At 40.7% G+C, this 11,004-nt stretch overlaps 1 pseudogene; it reads left to right on the top strand.

The window, feature by feature from the left end:
* Positions 1–4,706: 4,706 nt before the first annotated feature.
* Positions 4,707–5,466, top strand: LOC102888177 (annotated as a pseudogene).
* Positions 5,467–11,004: the final 5,538 nt, after the last annotated feature.

An 11,004-nucleotide genomic window follows, 5' to 3' on the forward strand; every position in this document is an offset into this window, starting at 1 on the left:
AGTCAGAAGGAAAGTCAAAGCTCCTTCCTGAGTCTTTTTTTTTTTTCTTACAAATAACCAACTTAAAATAATCAATATCCCAAAGAGGAATATTTTACATTGGTAAATTCTGCCCCTTTTAATATATATGTGTCTGTAGCTTTGGTAGCTCAAATGCAGGGTTTGGGTGTTATTTTTTACGAATGTTATTTATTGATTTGAAGGCGTGGGCAGTCAAAATGGTAGAGTAAATAAACGCTGTGCATGCTTCCTCCCATGACCGCATTAAAATTGCAACTAAATTATTGAATACTCAACCTAGAGAACCATCTGAAGTCTAGCTGAACAGAACTCCTATAACTTGAGATATAAAGGGGAGGCCACATCGAGACTGGTAGGAGGGGCAGAGATGCTAAATGGGCTCATCCCACATCCATGTGTGGAGGCTGAGTATTGGGAAGTACATTTCAGCTTCAGAGGTCCCCCGAGAGGAAGGAGGGTCCCCAGCCCCACACAAGGGCTCCCCAGCCCAGGGGTCCAGTTCCAGGAAGAGAAATCCCCACAAAATCTGGCTATGAAAATCAGCAGGGATTCCGGCTGTCCAAGTGAAATGGAAGACTGCTAGAAACCCAGATGTTCCCTTAAAGACTGGATCAATTGCAGAGACTCACTCTGAGCTCCAGCAGAGGGACAGTAGCTCAGGATGTGCCAGAGATGTAAAGGGAAAGATTGAGTTGTGTGTCTTCAAGGTGAGGGCTAGATGGACAGCCACCATTGTCCCCTTTGTTAAGCTCTCTTCCTGTGCAGCCTATAGGTGAGCACCATCTTGAGTGTGTTGAGCCCTCCCACAACATGGCCAAAAATGAATCTGCATTGGCCTGGTGAGATCTGCTTGCTTCAGCCCAGTAATTCCCTGAGAACCCAGCCCACCCAACTTGCAAACTACCAGGTGGCAATTTTGTTTCTGAGCAACCAGCTCAACCCTATGCTCAGCAGGAGGCTCCTTCAGCAGCAATCAATAAGTCTTGGCTTGCACACCTCAGGAGACATTTTTGGTAGCAAGCAACAAGCCCCTTAGCCCAAGCTGCAGTATTTCTTGAACAAATCTTAGGGGTCTGCAGGCCCGAGATGTGCCTCAGCTTGAACTGAGGCTTTTGAAAGTGGCCAACGGCTCAGCACTGGCAACAAATTTGAATCTGCGCTAACCTGGGGAACACTTGCCTCATTCTGGTGACTCCCTGACACCCAACCTCCTTCATCCAACTCATGTACTGCCCAAGGCTCTATCAGCTGCTGAGTCTTTGAGGCAGCTGACAGTGAGCCTCAAGCCTGGGATGCCCTGTGCCTTTTGGTGAGCCTCCCTAGGTCTAGTACTTGTGGAAGCTGGCCTTCATTCACTGCATGGCCTCTCCCACATGCCTCCAGGTCCAGCACAGGCAGCAGATAACTTTGTAGCTCCTACCAGGTAGCCCCAAGCCAGTCACAGGCAACAGCTGAACTTGGCCTACACAGAAACCCCTCCCAAAAGGCTCAAGAACCAAAACACCTGGAGGCTGGTGTTAGACCTCAACAGGGCACCACCTGATTAGCCCCACAAGTAGTACACCTAAATGGTGATCTCAACAAGCAAAAAAAGCCTACTGGGGTGAATCTCACTCCATAGGGTCAGCCCTCACACGGTAGCTCATACACTCTGAGCACAGTCAGTCCTCACAGCCAATCAGACTAAGAGTCAACTCTACTCACTGATGATGTGTCAACAGCAATCAAGGCTCAACTACAACAGGAGGGCACGCACGACCCACCCGAAAGACACTCCTGGAGCATCTGGAGCAGGTGATCAAGGTGACTGTGCTACTGGGCCACACAGGACACCTACTACATAAGGCCACCCAGCAAACACTGGGAAGTGTAGCAAATCAACCTAATACATAGAAATGAACACAGATAGGCAGTCAAAATGAGAAAACAAAGAAAAATGTCCCAAATAAAAGAATAGGACAATCTGGAAGAAATGGATACATTCCTAGAAACATACAATTTCCCAAGACTGAGTTAAGAAGAAACATAAAATCTGAACCAATCGACTACCACCAATGAAATCAAATCAGTAATCAAAAACCTCCCAAAAAACAAAAGTCCTGGACCAGATGGCTTCATAGGTGAATTTTACCAAACATTAAAAGAATCAACACCTGTTCTTTTCAAACTATTCCAAAAAAAAATTTCAAGATGAAGGAAGGCTCCCTAATTCTTTTTCTGAGGCCACCATTGCCTTGATTCCAAAACCACACAAAGGCATCACAAAAAAAGAAAACTAGGCCAGTGTCCCTTATGAACATCTTGTAAAAATCCTCACAAAATATTAGCAAACCAAATTCAGCACTACATTAAAAACATCATATACAATGATTAAGTGGGATTTATTCCTAGAATGCAAATTTGCTACAATATCCACAAATCAATTAATGTGATACATCACATTAACAAATTGAAAGATAAAAATCATACGATCATATCAATAGATGCAGAAAAAGCATTCGACAATTTTCAGCATCTATGATAAAAACTCTCAGCAAAGAGGGAATATACCACAACATAATAAAGGCCATATATGACAAACCAAAAGCTAACATCATATTCAATAGGGAAAAGCTAAAAGCATTTTCTTTAAGATCAGGAATGAGAAGAGAATGTCCATTTTCACCACTTTTATTCAACATAGTATTGGAAGTCCTAGCTACAGCAATCAGACCAAAAAAGAAAGAAAGAAAAGGTATCCAAATTGGAAAGGAAGAAGTAAAACTGTCATTATTTGCAGATGACATGATACTATATAGAGAGAACCCTAAAGATTCCACCAAAAAAAAAAAAAACCTGTTAGAACTGATGAACAAATTCAATAAAGTAGCAGGATAAAAAATTACTATTCAGAAATTGGTTGCATTTTTATACACCAAAATTATCAGAAAGATAAATTAAGGAAACAAACCCATTTACAATATTGTTTTATTGCATTAAAAACAATAAAATACCCAGGAATAAATTTAACCAAAGAGATAAAAGATCTATTCTTGGAAAATTATACATCATTGAATAAAGAAATTGAAGAAGATACAAATACATGGAAGCATATATCTTGCACATGGATAGGAATAATTAACATTATTAAAATGTCCATACTACCCAAAACAATTTATGGATTCAATGCAATCTTTATCAAAATATAAATGGCATTTTTCACAGAACTAGAACAAATAATCCTAAAATTTGTATGGAACCATAAAAGACCCTGAAAACCCACAATAATCTTTAGAAAGAAGAAGAAAATTGGAGGTATCACATTACCTGATATCAAACTATACTACAAGCCTATAGTAAGAAAAACAGCGTACTAGCATAAAAACCGACACAGATCAGTGGAACAGAATAGAGAACCCAAAAATAAATCCATGCCTTTATGGTCATTTATTTTATGACAAAGGAGGCAAGAATATACAATAGGGTACAGACAGTTTATTCAGTGTTGGGAAAACTGAACAGATACATGCAAATAAATGAAACCGAACCACCTTCTTATACCATATACAAGAATAAACTCAAAATGGATTAAACACTTAAATGTAAGAATCGAAACCATAAAACTCTTAGAATACAATAGACAGTAAACTCTGATATTGCTCTCGGTAATATTTTTCTGATATATCTTCTCAGGCAAGGGGAGAAAATAAACACATACATGGGACTACATCAAACTAAAGGTTTTACACAGCAAAGGAAATTATCAACAAATCTAAAAGACAACCTACTGAATGGGAGAAGATATTCGCTTATGATACATCTGATAAGGGGTTAATATCCAAATATAAAGAACGCATACAACTCAACAATAATAACAACAAAAACAATCTAATTAAAAAATGGGTAGAAGACCTGAATAGATATTTCTCCAAAAAAGAAATACAAATGGCCAATAGACATACAAAAAGATGTTCACGATAACTAATCATCAGAGAAGTGCAAATTAAAAACACGATCAGATGTCACCTCACACCTGTCAGAATGACTATCATAAATAAATCAAAAAACAACAAGTGCTGGAGAAGATATGGAGAAAAGGGAACCCTCATGCACTGTTGGTGGGATTGCAAATTGGTACAGTTCCTCAAAAAATTAAAAATAGAACTACTTTATGACCCAACTATTCTACTTCTGGGTATTTATCCAAAGAAAACCAAAATGCTAATTTGAAAAGATATATGCAACCCTATGTTTACTTTAGTGCTATTTACAATAGCCAAGACATGGAAGCAACCTAAATGCTTATCAATAGACCACTGGATAAAGAAGGTATGGTACATATATACAACGGACTATCATTTTGCTATAAAAAAATAAAATCTTACTATTTCCAACGACATAGATGGACCTAGAGGGTATTATGGTAAGTGAAATAAGTCAGAGAAAGACAAATGCCTTATGATTTCACTTATACGTATAATCTAAAGAACAAAGCAAATGAACAAACAAAACAGAAACAGAGTCATAGATACAGAGAACAAACTGGTGATTGCCAGATGGAAGGGGATTGGGGGGCTGGGTGAAAAAGGTGAAGAGATTAAGAAGTATAATTGAAGAGGCCGCTGGCACGCAGAGCGATAGCCAGCAACCTCTCCGCCCCTCCCACAACACTCAATCTGGGGATCTCTCTGGCTTGCCTGCCTGCCATGGCCAACAAGGAAGCAGCCTTTGATGATACAATAGAAGAATGTGTGATCAACAAAGAGTACAAAATATGGAAAAAGAACATCCTTTTTCTTTACAATTCAGTGATGACCCATGCTCTGGAGTAGCTCAGCCTAACAGTGGCTTCCAGATGTGACCAGACCAGAAGGGAAAGATTTCAGCATTCATCAACTCGTCCTAAGGACACACACATCGGATGAGCAAAATCACCTTGTGGTAATCAGTGTGCAGCTCCCTAATGAATATGCTCAGTTTGATGCTTCACACTATGCCAGTGAGAAAGGAGAATTTGGAGGTTTTGGCTCTGTTAGTGGAAAGACTGAGATAGAAATGAAGATCAACCATGAAGGAGAAGTAAACAGTGCACATTATATACCCCAGAACACTTGTATCATTGCAACGAAGACTCCATCCAGTGATGTTCTTGTTTTTGACTATACAAAACATCCTTCTAAACCAGATCCTTCTGGAGAATGCAACCCAGACTTGCATCTCCATGGACATCAGAAGGAAGGCTATGGGCTTTCTTGGAACCCAAATCTGAGTGGGCACTTACTTAGTGCTTCAGATGACCACACCATCTGCCTATGGGACACCATTGCTGTTCCAAAGGAAGGAAAAGTTGTGGATACGAAGACCATCTTTACAGGACATTCAGCAGCAGTAGAAGATGTTTCCTAGCATCCACTCCATGAGTCTCTGTTTGGGTCAATGGATGATGATCAGAAACTTATGGTCTAGGGGACCTGATTCAACAAAGCTACAGACTTATATTTAAATTTTCTTCAGGAATTTTCTAGTAACAAAGATCTAAAGTAGCCACCGAAAGGGGATTATTGTGTGTGGTTATTTTATTTTTCTTCTTATGCTATATCCCCAAGTTTTTCAAACTCATTTAAGTAAAGGCTAGAAGTAAGTAAGGAATAGAGCCAAGTGAGGTAAGTGTCTGAGCCATAAAGTATGCGTACTGCAAGATGTCATTTTTATTCAGGAAATAAGGGAGATTCAAGTCATATAAATTCCTACTCTAAAATCTTCACACCTGACTTTCCAGGATGCACATTTTCCTATGTAGACCAGTCTCCTCTCAGTTTCTTGAGTTACTTCAGAACTACGTGTTCCTCTTTCTCCATATATTTTTGCTTGTTATTGTATTTCTTGAGCTGTTTTCATATTACTTCTTTCCTTTCTGTGAAATGATTTTTTAAAAGAACTTGGGACCACCAAGTTGTAAAGATGTATGTTTTTACCTGACAGTCATATCACAGGTAGACAGTCCAGTTAAGTTGAGAAGAGTGAATTGATAGCTTGTTTTGTTTTTAAAATTAAATTAATTCTGGATAAGAGTTGCTTTTTTTTAGGAGTTACTCCTTGACCATTAGTTTGATACCATCTCTGTTTTGGGTGACCTGTTTCACCACCAGGCCTGTTACTCTCTGATTAACTGTGTAAGTGCTTATAATGGAATAAATTGCTTTTCAACATAAAAAGAAAAAAAGATACAATTGGTAGTTACAAAACTACCAAGTCATGGGGATATGAAACACAGCATAAGGAATATAGTCAATAATATCATAATAACCATGTATAGTGCCAGGCGTGTAGTAGACAATTCAGGGGGATCCCTTCATAAATTATGTAAACGTCTAACCACTATGCCATACACCTGAAACAAATGTAAAATAATATTGAATGTCAACTCCAAAACTGAAAACAAAAATTTTAAAAAGAATGTTACTTATCAGATATTAAATTCTGTTGTGAGTTCTTTCTTCCCTTGACTATCAGGCCCAGCCATGCTTCAGATTCACATACTAGCAGGCAAATCAGTTTCCATGTTCATAAAGGGTGTTTGGTAATTTAACCAGAGGAAGTGCACGCTTGGTCTGAACTCAAAGGCTGACACGAGAATGCACAGACCGGGCCTCTGGGCAGAGCTACAGGTCAAGCACAAGCAGTTCCCCTCCTTTGCTGATAAGACCATGATACCTGCTAGAAAAGGCAACAATTAATGCTCACCTTGCTTCTAACATTTTGTTTTGCTTTAAGATTTTCTTGCTTCTCTTTCTTGATGGAGGTGTTATCTGCCCTGAGGCAATCCTTCTGCAAAGCTTTCTGGTAATGAACTTTGATAGTTCAGTTAAATGATGTCATGATCCCATAAGAGCTTTCTGAGCACAAATGGATAGGCTCTAAGTATTGTGTTGTGAATCTTCACGTTGCTTTCAAATTCTCAGGTGACCTGCATTTCCTCATACATTCTTCCCACATTTCTGAAATATCATTGGCCAAAGAGCTCTGGAGCTCCAGAAAGTTTGGGCAGCTAGTACAGACCTTTGCAAATGTGACAGCTCTAAAGTAACATCAAGAGCGAGTTGAGGGTGTACCCACTGTGCCCAAGCACAGACAAGACCAAGGACAGCTGAATCTCAGAAAGACTCCACTTAGAACAAGAATAAGAACAACACAGAGAATGAGGCAAAACACTCTCAGAAACAATGAGATTATTTTTACATTATGTATGTGTTTTTCATGTTTGTTCCTTTTTATCTTTACTTACATATCAATTGGAATAAAAGAAACCTGTATCAGAAATGGGTTAAAACAGGTCAGAGAGACAAACAAGTCACTCCCCACTAGAATTCAACGAGGTAGAGAAAACAGTGTTAGCCTGTGAGCCTGGCATTGTGTCTTAAGATTTCACAAATATATGCTGCTTGGACACATTTTGCTTGTTCGCAGGAAATCAGAGATCTGAGCAGGAAGGGTTTAGGGGATGGAGTATACTGGAATTTACACCAAGATGGATGAATGTGGATGGATGGATGGATGGATGGATGGATGGATGGATGGATGGATGGATGGATGGAATGATAGATAGATGGATGGATTGACATATGATAAAACATATATAGAAAAATATTAATTGCATAATCTAGGTGGTAAGGATATTGGTGGTCCCTGTACAATTCTTTCAACTTTCCTGCTTGTTTGAAATTTTCCATAATAAAATGTCAGACATAAAACCATGGCTGAATGTCCCTCATGGCTTGGTTCTTGACAGGTTCAAGGAGCTTGTTAAAAAGTAAGGCTCCTGAGCAGCATGTGGCCTACGTCTGAGTTTCTGGGAGTGACGCCTGACAGGCTACATTTTCAAAGCTCACCTGGATTTCTTGTGAAGCTGGGTTTGAAAACACCATGGAGGAGTCACCTTGGGAAAGTTCATCAAAATCTCTGCCTTTTGCCCATGAACTTGCAACAACTGCATCAGAACAGTGGCTGCAGGACTGACACTCAGATTAACAGGCTAGAATCCAGATCGCCAGCCTCCAGAGCAGATATTTGATGGTGGAATCATGAAAGCAAACCCAAGGTAGCCAGGTAGCCACACTGGATCAGTTGCCTCGGCCTCTCAGGCCTCAGTTTCCTCACCTTATAGGGTTAATAGGAAGAGGCAAGCAGAGAACACAAGCCTGTGTGCTTCCACATCAACATATACTGATCCATTTATTCATACAACAAATATGTACTGACGGCATTGAAGGCTGCCCACCCCACAAGGCCCCACCTCTGTCATGATAAGTATAGTTTAGGGAAAAGTAGACATGCATTCACACCCCTCTTTCGGGAGGAGGGGGCAGTGGTCGAGGACCCTCATGAAGACAGGGGCAGTAGGAAGGGGCATCCACTACTCCAATATTTAATGACTTAAAGCAAGGATGATTTACTTATGACACCAATGATTGCCTTATTATTCTTTCCTGGTTCTAGAGGTTGACTGCATTTAGCTAGGCCATTCTCATGAGATTGTAGCCACTTGGTGTCCACAGCTGAACTCATATCCAAGGCTCCCTCAAACACATGTCTGTGGTTGAAGCTGGCTGTCAGCGAGTCCTCTCCTGAGGCTACTCCCCAAGCACTGTGCATGACCTTGCCGTGTCGTCCTGGGTTCCTTAGAGCATGGCCGCTCGACTGCAGGAGCAAGTATTCAGGAGACAAGAAATTAAAGCTACATTACCTTTATGTTCTCACCTGGGCAGCAGCAGAAGTCATTTCCAATGTTTCTATTTGTTTGCCAGTCATTAAGGTCAATCCAGATTCAAGGGAATAGACAGACCCCAACACTTGAGGAATGTCAACATCATATTATAAATAGAGCATTGGGACAGGTGTGATGTGATGGCCATTCTTGGAACATACAGTTCCCATATCCCCACCAGAGAGAGTGGTGGATCGGGTATCCCCAGAAGATGATTTGCTCAGTGTTGGAAGGATGCGGGGGTGTCTCCATGGAGAGAGAGCCACATGAGCCTGGCAGAGTAAGCAGACAACAGGTGTGACTAGGAAGTTACGGGGCCCCACACTGATGGAACCCAGAAGGCTGGGAGCAAAGAGGTAGAAGTGTGTCACCCATGAACACTTTGCTAACCTAGGAAGTCCATGCTCACTGCACTGAGCACTTGTGTGGCTATGTTCATCTTCCCGGGAACATGGAGGACTAGCAGCAATGCCCGTCTCTGTGAAAGTGCACTCAGCCTCCATCCTTACACTGCCCATGTGCAGCCACCAGCCACGTGTGGCTCTGAGCCTTGGAAAGTGGCTGCTCATGCTGGGATGTGCTCCGAAGTCCTCCTGGACTTGGAGGACTTAGTTGGAAAAGAAAGACTTTTTTATATTGATGGGATGATGAAATAATCATAGTTTGTATATATCAAGTATATTATTAAAATTAATTTCACTTGTTTTTTTTTTTAACATGGCTATTAAAAAACTATAACGTTTATACATGGCTCACGTCGTACTTCTGTTGGGCAGCACTGCTCCAGTCATCAGAACACCAAGCTGTCCCTTCCCTGTGAGTATGCCACACTAGTTCCCCTGCCTGGCATCCTCTCCCACTCCCAGTCACTGCCAACCCTGCTGCCTTCCAGAAGTCCTGCCAGTCTGCTTCCCAGAGCCCAACTCTAGTCCTGCCAAGTTTTGTCTTCAGATCAGCTTGCTCCTGTTTGGGGCCTGACATAACTTGCTCCCTAGATGTGATCCTTGCCTCTGGTTTATAATAAGAACATCGTTTAATCGACTCAGATGAAGTTACGAACTCGTTGCCACTGGCCTCTTTCTCAGAAAAACTCAGATTCTGTGGCAATGAATAACACAGCAACAATAAGTACATGTCTTCGACAGAGTCTCCTGCACTTGTAAAAGGAAACAGTGTGTTTCCTTTCCCAAAGCCTCAGAAAACAAGAGAAAAACAGCTCAGAGAGGGCATCATCATGGCAGAGTAAGCAGACAGGTTCCTGACACGCAATCGGTGCCCTGTTTCCCTGAAGACACTTGAACCCTCCAGCCTCTTTTTTTTCCCTCTCTCTAGAATTGAATGGGTGCAGGCCTGAGCCATCACTGCTCTTCGAAATAAGCTGACCCTTGGACACAGGTTTCAACTGCACAGATCCACTTACATGCGAATTTTTTTTCAGTAAATACATACTGTGCTATAAGTGTATTTTCTCATTTTTATGATTTTCTTAATAATATTTTCTTTTATCTAGCTTACTTTATTGTAAGAATACAGTATATAATACATATAACATACAAAATATGTGTCAATCGACTGTTATCAGTAAGGCTTCCAGTCAACAATAGGCTATTAGTAGTTAAGTCTTAAGCGGGGTCCAAAAGTTACACGCAGATTTCCCACTGCACGGAGGTCAGTGCCTCTAACCCCTGAGTTGTTCAAGAGTCAGCTGTACGTACACAATCTCTAACTGTATTTATTTTCTTGGACTGGTTTTTACCTAGAGGACAAACGTCTCTAGCACTGGTAGAAAGGGTTAGTTTTCTGATCCTTTTCTTGGTCTGCATTGTTAACTTAGCCCTCTAATTAACATTTACACTGACATTTCTCCAGCTAGCTCTCAGCCCAGAAATTATTTATTTTCAGAAAGCTCAAAAAGATATTCATTGGGCCTATTTTTTTCCTCCTAGTAAGGAATGCAGTAGAGGAGAAAGTCAATTGGATGTCCTTAGTTCACTCAAAAATTTTAAGAATTTAAACCATCTCCACCAGGCATGGAAAATGCTCACTGTTGAGGAACACAGTAAGCAAGAAAAGATCTAACTACACAAAACATGTCCACAGAGGGGCCAACCGGGCTACATGACGCATACATATAGATACTCAAATATAAACTTGAACATAAATAGATATTCTGTTTAAATACTGCTAGCCAATTGATATATGTGGAAGTATGACCATCACTATTTGAAACTCAGCCATCT

The sequence above is a fragment of the Pteropus alecto genome, unplaced genomic scaffold, assembly GCF_000325575.1.
Source record: "Pteropus alecto unplaced genomic scaffold, ASM32557v1 scaffold256, whole genome shotgun sequence".
Classification (NCBI taxonomy): domain Eukaryota; kingdom Metazoa; phylum Chordata; class Mammalia; order Chiroptera; family Pteropodidae; genus Pteropus; species Pteropus alecto.